Genomic DNA, 27,614 nt, shown 5'->3' on the forward strand with positions numbered 1-27,614 from the left:
TCTATAGCCAATAGGCGCCTTCTTGTTTCATTGAGGGCTGCCTCAGGGTTGTATTTGACCTCAGAAAGCTGGGGTGGTGGGGTCTGTGTATGGCCAGGGGGTGGACATGACCTGGGTATTTGACACAGGCTCATGATGCATTTTTCCCCCTTCCCTTAGTTATTTATTAGCATAAATAACATGATAATACAAGATCCAACAGCAGAGATCCATTTCCAGGATAGTAAATAGAAATGGCTGTCAATTATAGATTGTTGATTGTAGATTAAATGGATCTGGCATTTTAGTTTTAGCCCCACAGAGTGCTGCTGAAGGTCAGGGAGGCCAAAAATGGGCCTCGGGGGGGGGGGCACACACTGTTCCCCCCCATGCCCCGTTTTGGCTGGCATTGGCACCACATGCTGGTACTTTGATATTTCCAGGCTAGTCCTATGAGCCTTGAGTTTGACATTCCCATTGTACACTCTTTTCAGCTTATAATGAAGAAATAAATAACTTAAAATCAAATAAATGGGTTTTCTTAGATAGATAGTGTGCATACTATGCATGCAGGTTCCATATGGACTTACATATAGGTTGAATGCTTTCCCAAGTGCCGGAAATTTCCCAAGGGCTGCTCACTTTCCCAAGTGACGCAAATTGTATCACTTCATAGGGAGTAAAAGATGTGTACTTTGTTAGGAATTCATCAAGAAATTGCTAAGGAGTTTCTTACTTTACTTTTTAAAATGAGAATATAATTTCTTTAAAAACTGTTTCTAATGTACAAAAAACTCTATTTCTCCAAGCTCTATACCCCCAATAGTCCCCAATGCAAGGGAAATTATTAGCCATCGGGAAGAATTCTGCTTCCCTCTTCAGTGACTCTGCTGAGAATTTTAATTTTAATTATTTTTTTTAAAGAAGAAGAAATACAATCATTGCTGTCATTGCTTTTACAAAGCTAAACTTCTTCCCAGGGTTTCAAACCATTAAACAAAAATTCCCTTGCCCCCAAATCAATTTGGTTTTAAGGACTCTGACATTTCATCATCAGCTTCCGTTTCAAAGCAAACCATAAGGGGAACATTATGCTGGATGAGGCAGACATCATTGACTTCCACAAAGTTTTCTCTGTGGCAGAAACAAAATGGCGTATTCTGCGGAGTTTCACATTTCTCAACAGTTTTTCCTCCTCCTCCTCCTCCTTCCGTAAAGCTACTAAGTCCTGGCTGCTCCGGCAGGCTGGGGCTGTTAAAGCACCCAGCCCCATTTTAACTGTGACTGTTGTGGATTTTGAAATTGTTTGTATTGCCTTATTTATTCCCTCCCCTGTTTATTGTGAGCCGCCCGGAGTCCTTCGGAAGTGGGCGGCATACAAAATCAATAAACCTAACCTAACCTAACCTCCTCCTCCAATCTCTTCTGTTACAAAAGTAAGCTTTTCCTTCAGGAATGTGAAGTTTTTAAACTAATTTTCAAGTTTTGCAGAATTAGTACAAGACGAGATTCAACACGTCAATCATGCACTAATAAGGAAAGAAAACAGCAACAAATGATGAGAATGCATATATTTGACATGATTTTGGCCACTGAAATACATTTGTTTTCAATCTAAAAACACATAGAGCTTTGAAATAGAAATATATTGCTATCCTGAAGTCAATGCTATTCACCAGGCACATAACAATTAATCCACCCTATATGCTCCAACAGTACCTATTATGGCTTCTTGACCAGCGGTGGGTTTCACATTTTGTTACCATTGGTTTGCCATGTGCCCCCTTCTATGCATGCACCTGGCCTTCTGTGCATGCACATTGCTTGCATGCATGCCTTCTGCGCATGCACCCGGCCTCAAAAATGTGCCTAAATAGGATGGCATAAAGCCTGGGCAGGTGGGCAGGCGATTTCCACTGGTCCAAGCAAACCGGTCCGAACTGGCTGAATACCACCTGTATTCTTGACCCTTTAATACAGTACATAGCACAGCTCTGCCGATGTAACTCTAGTAGCAGGCCACACAGAAGCAGAAGCTCAATGTTTTCTAAAAGAATAAGAGTGCAGTGCGGTAGTAACTGCAGGTCTTAACTTGAAGAAAGATGGAGAAATCTGACTTTTCATACTGTAAGTTTGAACTTTCTGCTGATGTTGCCTACTCATTCCCTTCTTCCTCCTTCTCCTCTGTTTTCTTCCAGCTACCTTTCAAGCAAGCATGCAAAGCCTGTCTCACCTTCCCTGAAGGAAGTTGGCAGAGTGGCTTTTGCAAAAAATCAAACAAATGTTCTTTGCCAGACTCTAGAACAAACAAACCCACCCCAAATAAGTATTAAATAACCCAGCAGAAAAATAAAGAATCTCTTAGGAGAATGTGTTAGGGGATTGTGTCATGTGTCTAAGCCAAGAAACGACAATAGGATCAAATATTTTCCTCCTCAGCGCTTTTTCTCCCCTGTGGCATGATAAAATTGCCTCGTTTAAAAACACTTCTTCACGATATCCCGTCTGCTTCCTTCCTTCCTTCATTGCCTTGTTTGTTTTTTGTGTTCAACTGCTTAAAGACTTTTGCCTGATTCTGCTGTTTGCAGAATTAATTGTATTAATTTAATGGGAATTGTTTTTATGTCTATTTTGTTAGTCTCTTTGAGGAATCCTTTTTTCCTGGTTGAAGAAATTATTTATCAGTCAAGCTATAAATAAATAATAAAACATTCATGTTGATGACCCATATGGCTTAAACAGTGAAAAAGTGGAAGTTTGTTGTATTGTCCTAAGGGGACGGGGAGAGGAGGTTAAGGGAGACAATTAACCACTGTCAAAGCAACTTCATTCAAATTCTTTGAGGTTCTGCACATTTTAATACATAAATGTATTTTACTACTACTACTACTACTACTACTACTACTACTACTACTACTACTCTTCTCTTCTTCTTTGTCTTCTTCTTCCTCTTCTTCTTCCTTTTCTTCTTCCTCTTCTTCTTCTTCCTCCATGTCCATCATTGGACGTTGGCGATCATGTTGGCAATCCTATTTTTGTCAACAGCCACATGAAAAAGTGCTGCCAAGCTTTGTCCAAACCAGTCCCTTAGTCCCATCGAAGCCATGATGTTCTTCTTCTGCCTGGACCTCTTTTGCCTTCAATTTTTGCCAGGAGGATTAAGTGAAGTATGCCATACTTCACTTAATGAAGTAAGTACATGTGTTGCATCACATGTCCAAAATGCTCTAACTTTCGCTTTTTAATGGCTTTGATGATTTTCCTTGGCTTTCCCAGGCAGCTTATCACCTCCTCATTTGTGATTTTGTCGACCCAGTTTATACTTAACAACCAACTATAAATCCACATTTCAAATGCTTCTAGTTTCTTCAAGTGGTTTTCTGTCAGAGACCAACTCTCTACTCCGTAGAGCAGGATGGAAAAGATGTAACATCTGACAAGCCTGGTTTTCAGTCTTAGGCTTATGTTGTGACCGCGGAAGACCTTTTTGATTTTGAAGAATGCTGTTCGAACGTTCTCAATCTTTTTCTTTACTTCACTCATCATGTCCCAGCTTTCATGTAAATTAAAACTGAGGTATGTGATCCTTTCAACTTTTTCTAGTGGTATTCCTTCCGAATTTATTAGTGGTAAATTAATGGGTTGTTTGATGATGACCATGATCTTGGTTTTTGAGGTATTAAGCTTCAAGCCGTATTTTTCAGATATTTCTCTGTTGATGAGGAGCTGAAGGTCTTCACGCTTACTGGAAAACAGAACTGTATCATCAGCATATCGTAAATTGTTGATCTGAATATTTTAATAAATTTTACTTTTTTTTAAAATATAATTTTTATTAAACATTATTACCTTTAAAAAACAGGAAGAAAAATACAGCGACATAAATACAACGACATAAGCAAGACAAATCATACATAACAATATAAAGTAAAACATACAGATACAAATGCCGTTTTAAACATACAACCCCCCCCTACCCCCCCCACGGTGACAGTCATTCACAGCCCAGTTTTTTCTTTCTTTCCTCATTATTAGGTCTCTAAGCCACATCTTCTCATTGCAAGATTCAGGGATCTATTACGGTACCTATGTTAACTTTCCCCATTTTAAGTCCCTGCTGTTCTCCTTGTCGCCCACATATACCATAGGTTCTAGCTAAGATAATGTTCTGTTTCTCCTTTGTCCCTCAGCCAACCCGTCATTCTGTCCATTTCTGCACATTCGTAGATCTTTTTAATTATAGCATCTTCCGGCGGTATAGTGGTGGATTTCCAAAATTGTGCATAGGTTATTCTTGCGGCCACGATTATATGCAGGCTCAAATGCCATATTGAACTACTTATGTTATCTGGTTTGATGCTTAGTAACAGGTTCTCAGGTCTCCATTCAATGTTTGCCCCGGTAACCTCTTTTAACCATTTTTTAATCCTTTTCCAATATTTCGTAGCCTCAGTACAGGACCACCAAATATGGTAGAATGTGCCATCCTTTCTTCCACATTTCCAACACAATGGAGATAACCCAGGAAACCCTGGGTTATCTCCAATATTTTAATAAATTTTACTTATTGGTTAAGAAAATTTATATGGCCACCCAACTCACTCATGGTGATTCAGGGAGCTTACGGGAATAAAACCTCAATACAAAGCCCAATAAACCCCCATTCTCCTTGATTGTGATAACAATCAAACCAATGACTTGATGGCTCCATATCATCATGGAGTCCCCAAGCCCATTGGCAAAACCACGTCTCCAAGGTCTTTTGAAAGCGTGTCAAAGTGGGGCCAGTCTTATTTCCATAGGGAAGTTATTCCACAGGAAGGGAGCTACCACAGAGAAGGTCGTTCTTCTTGAATCCATTAAATGGCCTTCCTTAAGAGTTGGGACCCATAACATACCCTACCTCCTTTCTCTGGTGGGATTGGATAGATGTAACTGGGAAAAGATGATTCCTCAAATAATCCATGAATAGAAATACTATGATTATTGTTTCAACTCTATCAACGTAAATCAACTTTGAACCTGAATTTTCCTCTATCTGGGCCCAATTCTGTTCATATGATATTACTCACCAGGAAGAACATTTTGGACAGTCTGAATCCAGAACTGGTGTTTAAAGAATTATGAACCAATAGCTAGGGAATTAGAAAAATATAAAATATACAATCCCTGAAACAGAACAATGGATCTACTGATTTTCCAATAAAACGAAACTATTCTTTGTCTTTATTTTCTGAGATAAAGTATGGTTTCAAATATATTTGATTATCCCTAATAGTAAGTTTCTGGGCAATCTCAGTCCTTTGGTAGTCATTTTCTTTGTCTGAACCCTACTAATGGAATTACATTTTGAGAAAAAAACAAGTAAGCATTTTCTCTTATCTCATTCATACTGAACTATAATCTTGAAACAGCAAAAGAATAGCTTTTAAAAATGAAATCTTTTGCACGTCTTTTTTATGAAGCTCATTGATATGAGGCCACAAATGTTCAGCTTAACAAAAAGAACATTATTTAGTGACATTAAAGCAGGCATGTCCAACTCTTCGCCCATGGGTCACATGTGGCCCTGGATAGGTAGTAATGCAGTTCCACAAGATCATAAAGGTTTAACCTTATTATGTGATTATGTACTGTATGCAGAGGTGGGTTCCTACCAGTTCGCACCTATTCGGTAGAACTGGTTCGTCAAATCTACCGAACCAGTTAGAAGAGGTTCCACCAGTGGACCCGGAAAGCAGGCTACATCTACAGAAGAGGTTCCAAATTTTTTTGAAACCCACCACTGGTCCTTGGATATAATTATTCTACACTATCATGCTCATATTTATAAAACTCAGTGCCTCTGTGAAAGGTAAGGATGACTACTGCGTTTGTGGTGCAATCAGAACATTCCATGTGTTGAAGTTGTTTTAATGCAAACCAAAGATGCCTTTTAAAAAACAAGTTTACATCATATTCTTATGCATGCCAGTGCTTTGTGTGAGGTAATTTAAGGTGGTCTGACAAGTGTCATCAGCATCTTCATATCCAGTCACATGGGTGGCAAGCCACTCCCACAAAGGAGGCCACACCCACAGAGTAGGTTCAAACAATTTTTGAAACCCACCACTGACTGTATGCATTAACTTTATTATATATTTTATGTGTGACTGAAGACAATTCCTTATCAGTTAGAGTGGCAAAGACAAGCCAAAGGATTGGACACCCATGCATTAAAGGTTTCCATTCCAGCTGCACTTGTACTTGGCTTTTGAGTGCAATTCAAGGACTGATTGTAATATTTAAAGCCTTATTTAAAACCTGACTTTCTAGGATGTAATGGATTCCTCTGAGTCAGAGATTGAAGGGCTAGATCATGGTCCCCAAACTCTTCAGCTCATTGTTGTGGCCTGCCGGCGAAGCTGGTGGCAGACTCAGACTGTGAGGAGGTTGGAGAGGAACATGGGCCAGTCCTGGAGTCAGAGATGGGGCCAGGGCTGCCTGACAGTTATCAGCTGCCTTTGGAGTCATACATTAGTGGGGCAGAAGAACAGCTGGAGCCTGTTCCCAATGTGTCCATGCACAGAGCTGTCAGGAGAAGGGAACAGTTGAGGAACAAGGGCTGACTCAGGAGTAAAGCCACAGCTGGACGGTGAATGGCCCCTCCGATAGGGAATAAAGAGGAGTGAAAGGGGACTGGAGTTTGCAGGAGACAATTCCTTCAATTCATTATCTGTCCCTGACTTCTTGCCACGTAATTGCTGCTACACCATGGCATTTGGAAGATATCGGCTTGGCAACTATCCAAGCCTGATAAAGGTCTGTAGTTGGGAAATCTCATGAAAGACTGTTTGCTGGGACTTTGCTGGAACGAATTCCCATTAACCTAAATAAAAGAGGTTTTATTGGGATGAGGAGTCTGCTTCATGCTCTTGGGAAGCCTAGGTCAGAACACTCATTGACCCCTTCATAGAGTTTCAGACTGTTCATCAACCTTCAGGTTTTACTGCAGCACTCTCCTGCCCTCTGGAATATTTTCCTGTCAGAGGTGAGATCCATCCCGACATCCTGGCCTTTCAAAAGAGCCTAAAACTTGGATCTGTTATTTTTTCTGAGCCCGAACATGGGTTTGCTACATCGGGATAGCTGACGAGGTAGAAAGATTCTCACCCCAAGCTGTCCATCACCTTGGTTTTTAATTTTTAATTTTTAACTTTTTACTTTAATATTAATCATTTTAGCACTTTTTAACTATTGATAGAGCTATGTATTGAATTGTAAGCTTAGCAGGGTCACTGTTTTGGTGAAATTTAATCAATCAATCAATCAATAAGGGGCAATGACTGGCAAAGTGCACCATCCTAGGTTGTGTCAGAAGTTTCAGAGACATATCATTCAGCAAGGCCTGCATCTGGGCTATTTAAGAACAGCTGCCAGAGACTGTACTCTGTTGGAAACAACTCACCAACCTTGGATCTGTGTTCTTGCTTCTTGTTCTGCTCTTTGACTCTTGGCTTACATTCAGACTAGCTGACTAATTAATTAGGTGGGAACACCAGTCATGGACCATGTCTGCTTCTCTGCTGCCTCTGGATTTCAATTTCCCTGAACATGTGCTTGTTTGACTCCTACAGCTTGAGTTTGGACCAAACTCTCTGAGGCAAGGTCTCACTTTTCTGTATTTTTATGGAGCAGAGAACCATATACTCAATCTGTAAGGGAGGGGTTCCCTGAGTTTCCTAAGCCAAGGGTATATCATGGAGACATGCCTTCTATACTGTTCCCCCCAACCTTTTTGGAATAAGTTCAACCTTATGTTTAAACTGGCACCAACCCTATTGCACTTAGGAAAGCTATTAAGACTTGGCTGTTCGAACCAGCTTGGGACATGATAATGTAACTAAACACTTACAATAAAGATTTGTGTTATTGATTGTAGATTGTAGCTTCTTGATGGGGTGTGAGAACTTTTCTTATTTTGTATTTAGATTACCGAATAATAGGTTGAAAAGCACCTTGGAAGGCTTCTAATCCAGCATTAAATTGTTTATTATTTTAATCTTTTAACTTGTGATTGTAGGCCACTTAGAGTTAGTTCATGCCTGAACTAGGTTATAAGACTGAGGAATTAAATAATTATAAATAAAACCTTCCAACATTGTCAGGCAGCTCTTGAATTCTATCATAGATTGTCATTTTCTATTATATTATTATCTCTCTATATATATATCTATATATTATCTATATATAGCAATTTTCCAGTATTTGAAGGGCTGTCACAAAGAAGAGGAGGTCAACTTATTTTCCAAAACACCAGGAGGCAAGACAACAAACAAGAGAAACTAATCAAACAGAGAGAAAACCTGGAATTAAGGAAAACTTCCTAACAGTGAGGACAATTCACCAGTGGAACAGTTTGTCCTCAGAAGTTGTAGGTGCTTCATCACTGGAAGTTTTTAAGAAAAGACTGGACAGCCACCTGTCTGAAATGATACAGGGCAGTGATGGCTAACCTTTTTGGTGCCAAGTGCCCAAAGCGTGCATGCGTGCATGTGAAACCCCAAAATGCAATGCAAGCACCCCCTGTGCATGTGCCCTGCCCCCCACATGTGCCCTGCCCCATGCATGCGCCATGCTCTGCACATGCCCCCCTGTGCATGTGTGGATGCCCCCTAAGTATGCATCCCCCCCCATTTTTGGCTTCCATGTTGAGGCAGGAGGCCTTCCAGGCACAAAACAGTACACGTGGGGGGATGAGTATGAACCCCCAAAATGAATGCGAGCACTCCCCGCATATGCACCCCACCCCCACACATGTGCATACACATTCCCCACATGCACCTCACACACACCCGCGCATACACAGCAGAGATCCAAAGAGTTGCATGTACGGTGGAGCTGGACTAACAACACCACGGTGCATTGTGACTTTACAAACTTTCTGTTGCATAATAAGCCAAACTTCCTCTTGAGACAGCTAAGCACCACTGATAAGTGTTAACCAGCACTGACCGTTATGTAAAGAGGGGTGTTTTGATCTGCTTTGACTAATAGGAGAATATGAACCCAATATGCAGACATATTTTATGTGTTCTTTTCCCCAAGGATTCAGAGCCTTTAGTACAGTGGTGGGATTCAGCCAGCTCACACCTATTTGGGAGAACCGGTTGTCAACCCTCTAAGAGGTTCAGAGAACCGGTTGTTGGAAGAAATCTTCTTTTGGGTTTTTTTATACTTTACAGGGCTAATCCTGTAAGGAAGGCAGGAAGGAAACATTCTGGTGTTGTTTCTAGCTTAATCTTTATTGCCCTGCTTACAGAAACTGCCTCTCCGGTTAACCCTTATTACATTGTAACAGCTAAAGCAAAGCGCCCATCGACCTGAGTAATGTTGAGTTGGCCACGGCCACACAGTCACATGACCACTAAGCCCCGCCTACCCTCCTGATCATTAGGACAGAGAACCAGTTGTTAAATTATTTGAATCCCATCACTGCTTTAGTACCTTTATTTTCCTCCAAATTCCACAAACATTCAGCAAGTCTTAGAAACATTCCACTCATGTTTTGAAAATTTGGTCTCCTATTTGTTCTGAAAACCTGGGCTCTTCTGAAGTGCTGCTCATAAAGAAATGCTCATAAATTTGGATACTTTCCCAGAGATGCATTGCTCATAAACAGTGCAGCTCAGCTTTCATAGACTTCCATGGGACTTATTTGGAAGGGGAGTGGATAGTCTGAAGAAGCGCTTGATATAAATGCTTTCCAGAGTGAGTGCATTTAACTGGCAGCCAACAAAGGGGGGGGGATCATAATCTCATTGCAATACCGCTGATGTGATGAGAAGCTAAACAGTTATGTGTTAATGGAAGGAAGAGAACGATTGGCTTTGGGGGGGTTTCATAGGAGTTCGAAATAAGATGCAACAATGAAAAACTTTATTATGCACCTGTGAATATTCAGTTCAGAATATTTTAATTCAAATAAAGTGCCAATTGGAATCAAAACAAATGTAATGTTTATACTCAAATGCAGCATATCACCCCCGTCTTCAAGCTACATAAAAGATTCCACTAGAACCTAACCTGACATGATTCCCTAAGTGTGGAACTCTTAAGTCTAGAACTCAACTTGATAGTTTTTCTAAATCAAATTGATGACTGGAATAGCATCATTTAAATTTTGTAAGCCATCCAGTCACCAATGTGTGAGTTGGGCAGACAAACAAACAAGATTTTCATAGCTCTAATATTTAGCTCTGTAGATTAAACATAGTCATATTATGATAATTAGATCCTCTCTTAGATATTTCCCCCCTTAGGTTGTTAGAATATGTTAAATTGTTTACCACGTATAATTACATTAATCCCACTATATTGTCCCTAGCCCATAATTCAGTGATGACTAACCTTTTTGTACTTGCATGCTGAAAGCACATGTGTGTGCATGACAGCATGTGCATGCATGCCCACACCCATAATTCAATGTGTGCATAACTCCCTGTGTGCCCCCCATGCATGTGCATGCCCCCCTGCATGCTCCCCCACCCACTGCATATGCGCGTGCAACCCCCGTGCCCTGTTTTGGGCCCAGCAGGCCTCCCTGAAGCCTCCTGGGACCAAAACTGGGATGCAAGGGTGGGACACCCCCCCCCACTCTCCCTACCCCCCATGCGTGCCTATGCTGTTACAGGTGTTATGTCCTCCTTGTATGCAGCTTTATTCCTCTCTAGCATTCATTTCCATTGTTCATTTCCTGCCTCTATAGGATTTACCTCTATCTGCTCCTGTGAGGCACTTCCTGTTCCTGTTGGATGCATATAGTTATATTCTCGATGGCTTGTATAGTGGTTTAACTGCATTTTGATTAAACAACACATTTTGCAGAGACCTGAAAATCAACTAGCCAGCAGGAGACACACACAGATGCGCAGTGGAGCTCAGCTGGGGTGACAGCTTCCATGCCGGCAGAGTGGCCTCTGCATGCCATAGATTTTCCATCACGGCCATAATGTGTTATATAATGTCATGGTATAACAACATGTAATTCTATGCCATGTACTGTATATGTGTGAAAGTTGGAATACATTATAATGGAGTACATATTCAATGCAGCCCAGATGTCAGAAAGGAAGACTTCAGGCTCTACCAAAGGAGGAGCATGATACTTCAAAGAAGACTTGAGAAGAGACAATTTTCACAATTGAAGATGGTTCCCAAAAGAGCAAATAGTTCCAATGTGACATAGAAGATATGAAAAAAGTACCAGTCAGACTAGCTGCACTTTTATGGACTAACAATGCTTCACTGGAACCTATAAAAGTGTATGGGAATTGTAGTCTTTTGGAGCCATCACCTTGAAGAAGTGGGCTTTGTAAACATCCCAGTTCAATTCACATGCATTTTAAATATGGTTGATGGAGCTGGCTTTGAGTTGGGTAGTAAGCATGGATGAATTGCCTATGAATGCCAAAATTATACATGAATAATTGTAAACCTGCCTTTATTTCTGCACGTCCTTAAGTCTTTCAGTAAAAAAGAACAACCACTAGACTTCATGACATTCATGAACCTCATGGCAAGATCTATAACAAAAACATACGTCTATGAATCTGAAAACTATGAAGAGTTGATCACTGAAAAATATTGCTTACATCTGTCTTACAGTGTGTATCCCAATATTCAATAGTGACATAGAATGCGCCAGCAGAATGTGTTTTATTCCCCCCCTTTCTATAGTTCTACAGCCTCTTAATTGTGCCACCCCATCAGTTTGCAGAATTTTACTAATATGGACTTTAGCGTTTTCACAGTCCATTACACTGGTGCAATCATAATTATTGCTTTAAAGGTCAAAATTAAAGTTAAATGTTCTCATCAGCCTGTTTTTCCACATTTCCAATACTGTGGATAGATAGATAGACGGGATATAAATAAACAACAGCAGGATTCTTTTCTATCTTCCTTTCCAACTCATTCCAAACTATTGCTCCTCACTCCCCTACCAGGAGATTATTGGTTTTGAGTTTCCTGTTTGAGCCCAATTGAGATTGCAATCTTTTCTTCCTTGGTTTCATTGTTTATATTCACCTGTTGGGTGAGGAAAGATAGACAACGGACAGTTGGCCCGTACTGTAATTTTTTTTTCAGCCCTCCGAAATAGAGCAGATTAAGGTAAAGGTAAAGGTTCCCCTCACACATATGGGCTAGTCGTTCCCGACTCTAGGGGGAGGTGCTCCTCTTTGTTTCAAAGCCAAAGAGCCAGTGCTGTCTGAAGACGTCTCTGTGGTCATGTGGCTGGCAGGACTCAACGCCAAAGGTACACAGAACACTGTTACCTTCCCACCAAAGGTGGTCCCTATTTTTTCTACTTGAATTTTTACATGCTTTCGAACTGCTAGGTTGGCAGAAGCTGGGGCAAGTAACGGGAGCTCACTCCATTACACAGTGCTAGGGATTCGAGCTGCTGAACTGCCGACCTTTCTGATTGACAAGCTCGGCATCTTAGCCACTGAGTCACTGTGTCCCCTACAAAACCAACATTAAGAATTCTAATATTAATTTCATTCCTAGGTTATAGTAACTGGTTCTTGCACGTCTAAATATGCTTCCTTCCTTTATCTTTGTAAGAACTAAGGCAGGTCAGGTGGAGATGCTATTTCAAATTACATTTCTGTCTCAGACTTAAATTTATTTTATATGACCATTATCTTCCTTCTTTTCTCCTGTACCTCATGGTTACTGCTACTGCCCATTACAGTTTTAAATAAAACAAGACTTTCCTGTACAGAGGTCCTTCTGTTGCATAAATGTACTCTCCAAATGCAAGGAGATGGAGAAAAATAGCAGAGGGAGCAAAATGAATTCTACCTCTCACACCGAGCTAGCATGTCATTACAACACTGGAGGAACGCTATGGTGTTTTTAGCATTTATGCCGACAGGAGAGCCCATTATCCTTTCAATCTTTCCATAAAGTATGGAATATATGTATGTATGTCTGGTCTCTTAGTGATAGTCCAAAGTTACAACAGACCCTGGAAAGGTACTTAGGATCCTGTTCAAAAGTTACAGTGGCGGTAGCACCTGAGAGGTGGGCGAGGAACAAGTCCCTCAGGTGGCTGCATGAGTAATGGGCAAAGGCCTACAAGCTGTAACTGACATTTGGGTTCACTGACAAGTGCGCGATAGACATATGCGCGCCGACAAAACCGCGACGGACAAATGAGCACCGTCAAAATCGCTAATTGATTTTTGACAATAGCGTGACGACAAATGCGCGATGACAAAATCGCATCATCAACAAACTATAGACAGCCCACTGAGTGTGCTGGGCCTTTAACATAGTGGGATACGTATACGTACGTTATAACCCTAACTCTAATCCTAAAAAAATTTCGATTTTATTGTGCTTGTCATCGCGCTTTTGTTGGTGCGATTTTGACGTCGTGTTTTAATTAGTGCTATTTTTTCGGTGCGCATATGTCTATTGCGCAATTGTCGGGTCACAGACATTTGTACTAATAACTTCCTTAGGGTCCCTGGCAGAGGTGATATTCAGCAGGTAGCAGAAATTTGAGTAGATCGGAGAACCAGCAAACACTTCTGACTGGCCCCGCCCCCATCTATTCTGTGCCTCCCGAGTCCCAGGGATTTTGCAGTAACCTCCCCCTGGAGTGGGATGGGAATGGGGATTTTACAGTATCCTTTCCCTGCCACGCCACCAAGCCACACCCACAGAACCGAGAGTAAAAAAATTGAATCCCATCACTGGCCCTGGTGTGACTGAATGGCTGGCTCGGGATCTGGCTTTGATCTGGGGTAATCCCAAAGGACAAGGAGTGGAACATTGGATGCCTCAGGGCAGGCCTTGGGAAGCTTGGAGCAAGTGTCCCTGGGTCTGCACTAGGCTCCCAAGGGCCTGCCTACCCCTCAGTCACCAAATGCTCCACTTAATGACCTGCACATTTGTTTCGTGATTCATTGGGGAGAGCAGGGTTGGGTGATCTTGTTAGGTTTGACACTTCACTTAATGACTGTTGTGACCTACTGTAATGGGTGGGCTCCATTACAGTGCTAAATCCAGGACTACCTGCATTGTCTCTTCACCTGCCCTCTTACAACTTTGAGCAGGCTATGAACTAAAGTTAGAGAAGCTGTACAATACAAGTAGTCCTTGATTTATCATTTAGTGACTGCTCGGAGTTACAACAGCACTGAAAAGAGCGACATGACCATTTTTCATCCTTATGACCATCCCCAGGGTCACGTGATTTAAATTCAGATGCTTGACAACGGTTGCAGTGTCCCGGGGACATGTGATTATATTTTGCGATCTTCTGACAAGCAAAGTCAACGGGGGAGCCAGAGTCACTTAACAACTGTGTTACTAATTTGACAACCGCAGTGGTTCACTTAACAAAGTGAACAAAGAAAAGTTGTAAAATGGGGCAAAACTAACTTAAGAAATTTCTCACTTAGCAACGGAAATTCGGGACTCAATTGTAAGTCGAGACTAACTGTACTGATTGATCTTAGAAAAGCCAAATAGGATTGAACTTGGTTATTGGCGTGATGGGACATCAGAAGACCTCAAATAAATCTCAGGACTGAGGTGAAATTGAACTAATTCTCCCTCCCTCCCTCCCTCCCTCCCTCCATCCCTCCCTCCCTCCCTCCCTCTCTCTCTCTCTCTCTCTCTTCCAGGCACATTTTTGTGTTGCATTTTTGCTGATAAATAAAAGCAAAAGGGAAGCGGTATGCTCCCTCCCATATTTGGGCATACCAAGTGCTTTAACATAACAATCATTTCCTTGCCTCAGCTGATAAGGGAGGAGAGCTTGTGGCTTAGAGGTTAATATAATTGCCTAATATGTAAAAACAGCCCAGGTTCAAATCCCAGTAAGGATATGGCTAGCTGATGAGAGCGAAATAGCTTGAAATAGATCTATACTAGTCTCCCTTCATTTATTTATCAACAAAAATGCAGTGTGTGTGTGTGTGTGTTCCAGCATAACTCTGGAACTACTTGAGCAATTTCAACCAAACTAGGTACACAGATGACTTACTCTCTGGAAAAAAAAATACTGTGGGGGATAAGGAACCCCTAATACTCCTTGGGGTGTGTTCTGTTAAGATACAGCCTGCTGTGCCTTAAAATGGCCTCTACTGTACTGCCTTAAAATGGGTTTTACTGTACAGCACAGTGGAATTGCTGTGATAATAGCCTCACAGTACTTCACAAGGGGGTCCCTCTGGTAAAGGGGAAAATCCAACATTAGAAATTACATTTGGTCTGGACTTTTCCCCCCTATAAATAAATACCTGGGTAACGCCAGGTTATCGGTGAGTAAGTTACATTAGTCAAAATTTATTGTCCCTAAATATATTATCAAACCTTGAAATCTCCTTTGTTTCTGTTGCTACTGCTCTTCTCCTGCCCAGTTTTCAAAGGTTTTATTTGATTTCTTCTAATCTATTTAAGATTCAGCTTATTATCTGCCAGCTAATGGGAGAAAGAAAACAAACAAAACCCATTTATTGTTAAACAAACTATCCCACTCAATTCCTCTGTGCTTCACTTCACTTAAATGTTAGAATGAGCAACGGTTTCCTTCTCCCACAACCAGAGGTCTTTCTTAGTCTTTCCTTTCCACAAAAATCTTTCTGTTTCTTTCTTTTTAAATACCTCCCAAAGGTCTATTTACTCCCTTTATTTTTTTTCCTACCCAGGTCTTCTCTGAATAACATATACTTTGCCTCCCCATCAGCCCTTCCAGGAAATTTGGGAGACTATAAGGACAAGCTTATTTCTTTCCTACCGCTATTATCTTGTTCGACCTTCTTCTTAATTCCCTATAATGGCTCTCTGTGCCACTGTACTTTAACAGCAAGCTTTTAGTTCCTCTATTCAGGCATGTCTCTCTGTATTCAGGCATGTCAGCCTTTTTGCTGGCCTCACTGCTGAGCCACTAAGAGGAGCTTGTGGGACACAACATTAGGTAAACCTTTTCCTTGCACTGACCTTCATGAATCCAGAGCTTTTTTGAATAAGAATATTGCAGGGAGAGAGAGAGGAACAGAAAAATCAGAACTCTGCAAAGAATTAAAATATAAATTGTGGGAGGCTAACTTTAAATATGAACGAAGGTAGCATTCAATTTAACTAAGCATATCTGTCAGGTCTGCCATCTTCAACTGCTTTGATTTACTTTGTTGGCATCCTGCCAGAAGTGGGTTGCTCTTGGTTCAGCCCAGTTTGTCTGAACTGGTAGTGGCGGTGGTGGGAGGCTCTGCCCACCCGCCTGGATGCTTCTGTGGATGTGCAGAAGTGCGTGGCATGACAAAACCGTGAAGCCCTTATCCGCGGAGACATAAGCATGTTGCTAAAGCTGTGATGTCATCATCGCGCGTCATCACGTCGCGACAACAGCGCGGCAAAAGAAGGGCACTTTAAAACGGCGCCGCGGCAGAAAGCTGATTTCAATTAAGGTAAGGGTTAGGATTAGGTTTAGGGGTTTGTTTTAGGGTTAGGTTTAGGTTTAGGGTTAGGGTTAGGGTTAGGTTTAGGTTTAGGGTTAGAGTTAGGTTTAGGGTACTGAGTGCTTGGGAATGCGTGGATTTGCCCTCTGCGATTATGTCATCGCGGTAGGGTCGCGTTTTTCCTTAGCGCTTCGAATGGCGCGAATTAGTCTTCGCGCTTATGTCTCCGCGGATAAGGGCTTCGCGGATTTGTGGTGGAACCCAGAAGTGTTGTGTGAGGGCGTGTGCGAGCACAAGCGAAACAATAGTAAACTGGTTAGCAACCCACCACTGCATCCTACCATAAATGCAAAGAGGTGGGGAGGAAGAGATTTGGGGAAGTTTGATTTGGAGAAAAGAAATCTGATGAAAGCAGGGAGAGAAACGAGTTTTATTTATTTAGTTTGTCAAACATGTACAAGATAACAAGTTATGTATAAACATGGACATGAACAAAGGAAATGAATACAACTAAATGGGGACAGTAGGACAGGAACTGTAGGCACACTGGTGCGCTTATGCACTCTTAGGAATGGGGTGTGACCCAGTTTAAGGTTGAAGCTGTGGGGGGTTTGAGGATGTAACAACGGAGTCAGGTAGAACATTCCAGGCGTTGACCACTCTGTTGCTGAAGTCGTATTTTCTGCAATTGATTTTGGAATGGTTTACCTTGAATTTGTATCTATTGTTTGCATGTGTATTATTGAGGTGGAAGCTGAAGTAATCATTGACAGGTAGGACGTTGTAGCAGAAAATTTTGGGTACTATGCTTAGGTCAGATCGTAGGCGGGCGGGAACCAGAGGTGTTGATAGGAACCAGAGGTGTCAAAATGGAATAAGCCTTTCGTCAAGGACGCTTGCCCTAGGAAAGGAATATGAGAAACGCATGACATCAAAGCAGCTCCCAAAACATCACACTGGGATACCATTTGACACTGTTGAACTGGTCAAGGGTGGAGGGGCTAGAGAAAGGGGAAAATTATAACCTTTTGCATGGGAATATTCAGATCTAGCCTGACTTTCACTGCAAACACTCATCTTTAGTCAAAGAACCTATTACTTCAACCAAATGGAGTCAAGGGTCTTTCTTTCCTAGGGATTCACCTGGGGCAGGTCTGACAATATCACAATTGCCAGAATAATTGCTAGGGACCTCACGTTTGTGCGCAGTTCCCTTGGGAATGTACATACTTACTGCATATATTTGATTTTTTTTTCTTTTATCCATTCTGTGTCATACTACTAAATAAAAATATGCCAGCAGAAAGGCAGTTGCAAGCCATTTTTGTGTTGCTTTCATGGCATGGCAATGAAATCCCCAGGCATAAAGACTAGCTCAAAGGAAATGTTACTTTTTAAAAGTTTATTTCTGACATAAATTTTATTTTCTGCTGGACCATTGGAGTCTTAGAGGTTTAGGTGTAAAGCTGTGCATTTAGTTAGAAGGAGAATTCAAATTATAAAATCTGTTTCATTTTATTTTACATCATTTTTACAGAATTGTTGAACATTGTAGCATTTCCATTAAATATATAAAAAAACATTATCCAACCTAATTATTGAACATTTTCTACAGAATGAATTATATATTTTAACAATTAACAATAAAATGTAACAATTAATACAAGTAGTCCTCTATTATGGGATGTGGTGGCTTAGTGGCTAAGACGCTGAACCTGTTGATCAGAAAGGCTGGCAGTTCGTCAGTTCGAATCCCTAGTGCTGTGTAATGGAGTGAGCTCCCGTTACTTGTCCCAGCTTCTGCCAACATAGCAGTTCGAAAGCACGTAAAAAATGCAAGCAGAAAAATAGGAACAACATTTGGTGGGAAGGTAACAGTGTTCTGTGTGCCTTCAGCATTTAGTCATGCTGGCCACCTGACCATGGAGATGTTGTGACACAGCACTGGCTCTTCAGCTTTGAAACGGAGATGAACACCACCCCCTAGAGTCAGGAACAACTAGCACATACAATATGTGCGAGGGGAACCTTTACCTTTTACCTTTAGTCCTCTATTAATAATAGCAATTGTATTTCCAATTTCAAGTTCAAGTTCACAAGTTTAAACTATTACTGAACAAGCAATCACTAACCAAGGGCTACCTGTATTGGAATAAGAAACCATCAATAAGATCAGTGTTTCTCAACCTTGGCGACTTTAAGTCCTGTGGACTTCAACTCCCAAAATCCCCCAGCCACTCAAGGTGGTATTTACTGGTTCTCCAAACTACTCAAAATTTCTGCTACTGGTTCTCCAGAACTGGTGAATACTACCTCAGATTTAGTATGAAAATAAGGAGGAAGGGGAGGCCTAGACTAGTTCTTTTTCTATGTTTATTTCCTACTTTTAATACACTGCTTATAATTAAACAATCTTTCATAGGTAGTGTATTTCTATTTGCATCAAAGTCAGAAGCCATCTGGAAGTCTGCTTCCTCCACAGAAGCAATGTATCCATGTTATAATCCAGTCTGAAATTGGAGTTAAACAGCTAGCTTGACAATACAATTTGAAATCTGGTACTACCAACTTGCCTTGTTCTTTCAAACCTGGTCTAATTTTTCAAGTTCTTTCTATAGGAGAAAAGGAGGTATGGCTGGGAGGCAGAGTTAAGCACATACTCAGTTTTGCGTCCTTGCATTCCCACAAGCACTGACAGATGTTAGGTGCAACGAATCAGATCTATTCATAGGTATAGAAGATTTGTTTAAGCCTAAACACAAGAACCTGGTCAACTAAAGTCCAACATTAATTTGGTGACAGGTAAGGGTCAATGGAATTCAGGAGGGATTGGACTTGGAGTGCATGTTGGAATCGAGGATTCTAAACTAATGACACACTGTTGTGGCCCAGCAGGAGCTGTTGGAGCTGCCACCAGACTCTGACAGCGAGGGGCCCTATGAGTTGGCTCTGGAGGATGTGGAGGACCCTGGCCACCAGGAGGCGCCTGAGCCTTGGATCAGTGGGGAGGAGACAATGGAGTGTGTTCCTGATGTCAGCAGTGAGTTGTTCCTGGATGCCCGGCACCGAAGAGCTAATAGGCGTCAGGAACAGTTGCGCAAGTACAGGAGGTAATTGCACTCAGCTGGTGGTAATTAGGCTCCTCTCCAGACTATAAAAAGACTGCTTGTGCACACGCCCCTCTTTGCAGAAGTCAACGCAGGAACGAATGTTGGAGAACAGTCTTGTGAGCCTGGCAGGCTGGATTGCTGCCAAGGCTTATCTGTACCAGTTTGCTGCCAAGGATCTGTCTGTCTGTTAATAAATTCCATAAAATATCTTTGACTCGGAGTGTGTTGGTGTGGGACAAGTGGGGTCAGAACAATACACTAAACTCCCCTCCCCCTCCATTCCGCCTGCTCTTCTTTATTTTCACCCTTCTTCTGCCTATTACAGAAATTGTTACCACCACCAAAGATATTTTTTCTATGCTTATTAACTTCAGATGTAAATTAAAAATAACCATTAAGTCATATGCTTTGTTAGTAACCAACATTTTTATTGATTGCTACCTTTGTGTGGGCTGTAACCCACTGTACCTTTTCCGATTCTTATAATAGGGAATAGAGTATTTCCTTTTTCAGCTAGGGAATTTAATTAGCAAACGTTGTGTCCAAAATAATTGCTCTGAGAACAGATGCAGTTAAATAGTTTTCAGATGGAAAAGGGCTTATTAATGTAATTCACTTCACAGTAGCACATTTTTGTGGGCTAATTTTCTGCATTTATTTTGAAATACATGTTGTGCATCTAACATATTTGAGTAAAATAGTCTGAATGGCTATAGATTCAACACAGTGTTTAAACTTGGATAGACAGGTATGGTGGCAAGAGAGCTATCTGGTTGATATTGGCTACCATATTATAATAATACCTTCTCATCAACTTTTAGGAAAGTTTAATAAAGATGCCAGAGAAATATTAACTTTTGGTTTCTGGGTCACTGAGAAAAAGTAATTATTCAAAATATGTTTCAGTTTTGGGGACCTCCAAAATAAAACAAAGCAAACATTTGCAAAATGCAAATTACTTTATAACCCTCCACCCAATCTCACCTTTTAAAATTTGCAGTTGGGTTTCTGGATTTACAAATTACACTAAGACACTGGATTCTTTACTAATTACCCAAGTCAACACTAGAGACTAAAATATATGGACATTTAAGCAGCTGATACCCATCATAGCTGGGAGAGGAAAGCGGATGTCAGAATTCTCTGGTAAATTTATTACTCCTTTGATGTATTTATGACAAATATCAGGCTTTCAGTTCTGGTCTGTTGTTGTTGTTTTATTATAGATCGTGGAAAGAAGATTTGAGTTTTGAGATTCATTGGAAATTTAGCCAACCAAAGGGTTAGCCTAGAAAGTCCTGTCTCCATATTCACTTAAACTCAAGATCTCTATTTATGTGTCTAATATAATTTGATTGGGCTGTTTTTACTAGGTGATTTTTTTTTTTTAAAAAATCAAATGTTCCAGTGACATCCGACTGAGCAATCCCATGTATGAATTTATTTGAAATGATGTTCCAATATGAGTTTTGGATATGGTTTTCCTTAATAATTGCTTTCCCAGTACTATTACATTGTAACATAAATTGTATCTATCCCAATTCAACAATCAACCCAGAATTCTCATTCAAGACACAAATACCCAGTCTCAAATTACCCTGCTTTGGACACATTATGCAAAGAATAAAGGAAGGAAGGAAGGAAGGAAGGAAGGAAGGAAGGAAGGAAGGAAGGAAGGGAGGAGGAGGAGGAGGAGGAGGAGGAGGAGGAGGAGGAGGAGGAGGAGGAGGAGGAGGAGGAGGAAAATTGGGAAAGGTGAAGGGAAAAGAAAAATAGGTTGATTAGCAACAAGTGAATAGACTAAGTTACAGTGGTGATGATTGCACTATTGGAAGAACTGCAAGTTCAGGTCAGGGATAAGTTATTATGCAAAAAAATCTATCTATGTGGTCATTAAGTGTTAACAATGACTTAATGGCACATAATCAATCAAAAAATTAACAAATATCTCAGGAAATCAGTAGAAAACAGAAGGAAACTCAAGAGGGTTAATATCCTCCAAAGTTTATTTAATAACATATTTGAATATGTTTCCTAATCATTTAGTTTGGATGAACATTTTGATCATCCCAAGTCTCCTTCTTCAGTTGCATTTCTTCAAGATGTGGATCAGATAAAATCAGATACAATTTACTGGATTAGCATTTCCAGTGACTGAAAATGACTAGATGGAATTATCACAGCAGTAGGCAAAGGTAGAGGAGAAAAGCTCCTTTCTTCCTTGGAACTAATCCAGCTAAATGAAGACTTTTGGTGCTGCTTGCATTTCCCTCACTAAGTTACTTACATACTTACATAATTACTGGCCAATAAACAGCTTCTTGAGGGGAAAAAAAGACAAGAAAACTTCTCATTAAGTTATTGTTATATAGGTAGTTCTCAATTTACAATCCTTTGCAAATGAAGAGAAATAGATGTGTTGCAGGATCCAGTCTGACTCGGTCATTGGACCAGAGGTTTATTCTTCCAAGCTTTGGGACTCGTGCTAGAGCCTATCCTCAGGTGGAAGATGTCTATGACAACTCACCTTGGCCAACTTGCTGCAGCTAACTTGCCACAGGATAACTCGCCATGGCCAACTCACCACAGGCCAACTTGCCATGGGACAAGAGTTACACTAATATCGAAGAACTAGTAGAATAGAATCATTAAAGAAAGGATGCTAAAGGAAGGACAAAATGAAAAGTGAATGACAAAAATGAAGTTATTTTAAAAATTATTTTCAGTAATTATATTGAATTTTTGAATTGTCCCGCAGTGACTTTCAGGAGAGTTGGCTATGGTGAATTGGCTGTAGCAATTGCTTAAACTGTTGCACATCAGTATCCTAAGTAAACCAGAAAGTGATTTGTCTGAAAGCATTGTCTTCTCATAAAAAGAGTTTGTGCGAAAAAGTAGATTCCTCCTGAAATCTCAGAAACGTTGCCGTTTAAACTAGCAGGGAACGAAAGTCACTGCCTCCATTAATCAGGACAATCAAACTCTGCTACAAAAAAATCCCCCAGTATGTGAAGCGTTTAAGGGTCATTTGGCGTAAAATATTTTTTTCCTTCACGGGAACAATTTCAGGAGAGCTGAGCAAAACAAGTAGCCAATGGAGAAAGGTAGGGAAGATGTTCAATTGAGCTTGGCTTTTACATCTGTCTGCCTTTGCTGAATTTGTTTGTAAAAATAGATGAGAAAACTCAGCCTAACCTCTTTTCTTATTGGAAATATTATTTTATGACTCTTCTGCCTCACTAGCTATAATTCAGAATTACAGATATGAAATTCAGAGGCCTGGGACGGTAGAAGTAATTTGTGTTGATAATTAAGATAAACAGATAGATGTTTAATTCAATGGGGTTTTCTCCCTTTTTAAAATCTCATCTTATTTATTTATTTTATTTGTAGCCCATCTTTATTATTTTAACAAATAACTGAAGGAAGTGAACATATCCAACATACCTTTCTTCTCCTCTTTTCCCCACAACAACAACCTTGTGAGGTGAGTTGGACTAAGAGAGAGTGACACACAGCTGGCTTTTGTTGCTAAGGTGGAGCTAGAACTCCCAGTCTCCTGGTTTTTAGCTTAGTGCCTTAACCACTAAACCAACTTGTCAACTATACAGTTTCTTGTGGTTTCTAGCTTGGTACCTTAATCACTAAACCAAACTTGTCAACTATACAGTTTCTTGTGGGTATTTATTTGAGATTCCCATTTCTATATGAGAAGGGAAGGAAAAATGCATAAAAAACGAAGACTGAGCAAAATACATATTAGAAAAAATATTTGAAAGTTATAAACAGTACTTCTAGGAGGTGTATAATGCATATAATATTCTTTACTTTTAGGGACAGTTCCAAACTTCCGTCAATGCATCCAGTACAGTAGTAACTAGAAAGCTTGGGAAATCACATTAGGAGGACCACAAGTTCCCTATAACTCTTTTAAATGGAAAAGGGCAAAAAAGATCACAAAAGAAATAACACCGAGAAGTTACCATCAATCACACTTGTGGCCTGATGTACTTGGAAAGCAAAATGATGTGGTGAAATAGAGTTGGGATACCAGCTGTTCTGATGATAGATACCTTAGCAGAGGTTACCAGGCAAGCAAAATGAACATGTGACTCTTGAGTTGAAGCCATTTTTCCAAAAGAAGGAGCTAAGTTTGTTGCCTGGTAAGCTAAGATAAATCAGAACATTCCAGAAGCCACAAATTCCCCTTAGATTCAGGATGTCAAAATTGCAGCCCCATGGGTTGGATGCATCACACACAGGCCATGCCTCTCCCCCCGCCCCCGTTTTAATAAAGGGGAAAAAGTCGTGATATGTCACATGAAGATAACTTGACACTGCAAGTTTAACACCCTTGTGATAATCCAGATAAGAGTTTAATGTTTTCCCTCATCACATTTCATTTGGCTGCATAGATACATTTTGCCTTCTGCTTACCTTCTAATTTAGTTTTTTTTTTTTAAAAAACAACACTTCCACTTTTTATCTAGTTGTAACAAAGCAAGTATATTTTCTGAACTGTTTATTTATATGACTACTTTATTAGTAACCTCATATTTAAGTAGTGGTTTAGCACCAGATTAGAAATCCAGAGATTGCTGAATTTTAGTCCTGTCTTAGCCTGTCCTTGGACTAGTCACTCTTTCTCAACTAATCTATCTCACAAGATTGTTGTTGTGGGGAAAATAGGAAGAGGAAGTGTATTGGATATATTAATTACCTTGAGTTTTGTAAAAATAATAAAGATCAAAAGAATTTAAAAGCCAATAAACAAGAAGAGAATATATACCAATTTTATAATGCTAGGGCAGACAGTCTAATAAGTCAAGAAAGGACAAGTGGCCAAACTATAGGGAGATTTTCTCATCTACTTTGTTTCATTGAATGTATTGGCATGGGTGGGATTTATTTTACTATTCAGGTCTTCTCAGCATGGAAGGCGCAGCACACAAGAATAGCCAAATCACGAAACAATATTGAGTACTGGTGTGCCAGGCTCTTGTGGCCCACCAGATTTGGATGATGAGGAGGTTGGGGAGGAACTTGGGCCAGTTCTGGAGTCTGGGGAAGGCTCTGATGGATGCTCTGGGTTGGACACAGAGATAGATCCAGGGCATCCAACATTTCCCAGCCACTGGAGAGGCAACTGCCTTTGGAGGCTGATATGAGTGTGGAGGAAGAACAGCTGGGGCTTGTTCCAGACCCACATATGCACAGAGCAGTTCGAAGAAATGAACAACAGAGGACGAGGATTCGGCTCAGAGAGCAAACCACATGTGGATATTGAATGGTCCCTCCCTGGCTGGGGAATAAATAGAAGGAAAGGGGAGTGGTTGGTCGTAGGAGACAACAGCTCGTATTTCTGAAGATTTTGCTCATTGTGTTCCATGTCACAAAGACTACTTGCCAGAACTTAATTTGCAGCCTTTCGACTGGGAGCTCACAGTATGGCAATTATAGCAAGGAACTGATAAGGTCTGTTACTGCAGTTAACTGCTTGAAGGACTATTGCCTGGACTTTTCGGTCAGTTAATGCAATTAATTCACAAGAGGTAAATAAAGAGGGTTTTTTTGTGACCAGGAGTCTGTTTCTTGTTTCTTCTAAGACTGGATCAGAACACAGGCTGAGCAACAGATTCTAAGAGAGATAATAAATATATCCACTCTAAATCAATTTTTTGTTTCTGAGTAGTTCTTAGATTGACTTAGACAGATCCATCAGTCACAACATTACTTGGATAATGTTGATAACGTTATCAACATTGGGTGCCTGCAATGTGTAGGCCTGTTTTTGAGAACCACTGGAAACTTTATTTGGCCAAGAATGACTGATCAGTAAGGGTTGATAGACCATATAATTGCATTGATTTGTCATTTTTGGTGGCTGCCAGTCCATTTCTAGCCCTGTTTCAACTTACTTTTCCACAGAAACAAGGTGTGTCTCCTTTCATATTCACCTACTAAGAACCCCCAAATTCCCAATTGAACACCTGAAACCCTCAAATTCCCAACTGAACAGCTGAAAGAGAAAAGGCCTTTCTGCCGTACTTTATATTATTTGTTCGACAAGTCCCCCCTTTCCTTTTTCCCAAGTGTTTTCAGAACAGAACAGAATATTAATGCCACTATTATTTTGTGTGACTTACAATGTGCCTGTTGTGATACAAGCTTGCATTCACAACTGTACCAGCCGAATTCCCAGAATGAATATACACACCAGTTTGTTTCACAAAAACAAGTGTTCAGTGTTCTCAAACCACATCGTCCATGCTTTCAGTCAAGCAATATTTGGACAAGGGTTTAGCACATTTACAAAAGAATGCTAAGCCCATGTTTAAAAGGGGCTTAACTGATATGGCACAGATGTCAGTGAGCATCTCCAAGGCTGCATCCAGGGGTGGGCTTCAAAAATTTCAGCAACAGGTTCTCTGTCTGGTTGCTGGGTGGGTGTGGCCTAGCCGGCTTGCCTGCACCACAGGGGGTGGGGGCGTTGTCACCCTCCCCAGGTCTGGAGGCTTTCCTTGAGCTTCTCCCAGGCATCCATATGGGCCTTGCACTTACTTCGCATCCAAAATGGGCTCTGTGGAGACTCCTGGGAAGGATGAACAGGGCCAGCAAGGGATGGGATTTGGAGGTTCTCTGAACTGGCCATAACATTAGTTACAGGTCAGGGGTGGGTTCCTGCCACTTCTAACCTCTTCTATAGAAGAGGTTCAACAAATCTACAGTGCCGTTTAGAACCGGTTCCAGCTCCCTCCCCCCGCCCGTCCGCACATTATCAAGATGAAGAGCAAGAGGAGGAATTCTGGGAGTTGAAGTCCACAAGTCTTAAAGCTGTCAAGTTTGAACACCCCTGGGGTTTTTTTCTAAAGGGTTGGGGGTGCAAGGGTCTTGTAACTTGACAGCTTTAAGACTTGCGTGCTTCAAAGGCCAGAGTTTTTGAGCCAACATTTTGGTTGCTAAGCAAGAGCGTTGTTAAGTGAGTTTCACCACATTTTACAATTTGGTCACACCCATCCAGGCACATGCCCAGCAAGCCACTCCCACAAAGCAGGCCACGCCTACGGAAGAGGTTCTAAAAATTTTTGAAACCCACCACTGCTACAGGTTCTCCTGAACCTGGGCGAACCTGTAGCAGCCCACCCCTGGCTGCATCCCTTTATCTGAACAATCAGACAGGTGGCAAAATCTGCTATTCAAAGCACTAACCTACTCTCATTCAGCCCTATTCATGACACATTCAGGAGAATGATTGATGGCTATTTTTCCCACTGGCCGGCAATGCTCAATATGAGAGGAAATAAAGCAAGCAGAACCCACCAATCACTTTACTTAATTGGTACGTTATTAAATATGTTCTATTTCTTTCTGAAACAGAATAGCACTTTGACTTTTGGGGCAACAAATTTTATTCCAGCGTTTTCTTCTGATGGCTCAGAAACTATACTTCAATGCGGCCACATGCTGGGTCCATACACTGAAGGACAAGAGTCCTCTTCTATGGGACATATTATATTGCTTATAAAAATTCACATGAAGTTAATGAATAATTACCATATTTTTCGGAGTATAAGATGCACCTTTTTTCCTCAAAAAAGAGGGTGAAAATCTGGGTGGGTCTTATACACTGCATACAGCATTTTTGGTCTCCTGAAACACTGCCCCCTTTAAAAAAAATGGCTGTGCATAGCCTTCCAGAGTGCTGCTGGGGGCTGGGGAGGGCAAAAATGAGTGAAAAATGGGCCATTTTTTCCTCATTTTTGCCCCCCTCCAGGAGCACTCTGGAAGCCTCCTAAAGGCTACGCATGCCATTTTTTTTTTTGACAAAAATCGGGCCCATTTTTGCAAAAAAATGGGCTGTTTTGGGGAGGTCTGCAGAGTGCAAACACTTTTTTTAAAAAAATCGCCTCTTAAAAATCTTGGTGCGTCTTATACTCTGGTGCATCTTATACTCTGAAAAATATGGTAACTTAAGTTAACGTCAATAATGCCTGGGAAAGCAAAAGGAAATCATCAAAGCCATTAAAAAGCAAAGTTAGAATATTTTGGACATGTGATGTGACAC

Source organism: Thamnophis elegans, chromosome 11 (assembly GCF_009769535.1).
Source record: "Thamnophis elegans isolate rThaEle1 chromosome 11, rThaEle1.pri, whole genome shotgun sequence".
Classification (NCBI taxonomy): Eukaryota; Metazoa; Chordata; class Lepidosauria; order Squamata; family Colubridae; genus Thamnophis; species Thamnophis elegans.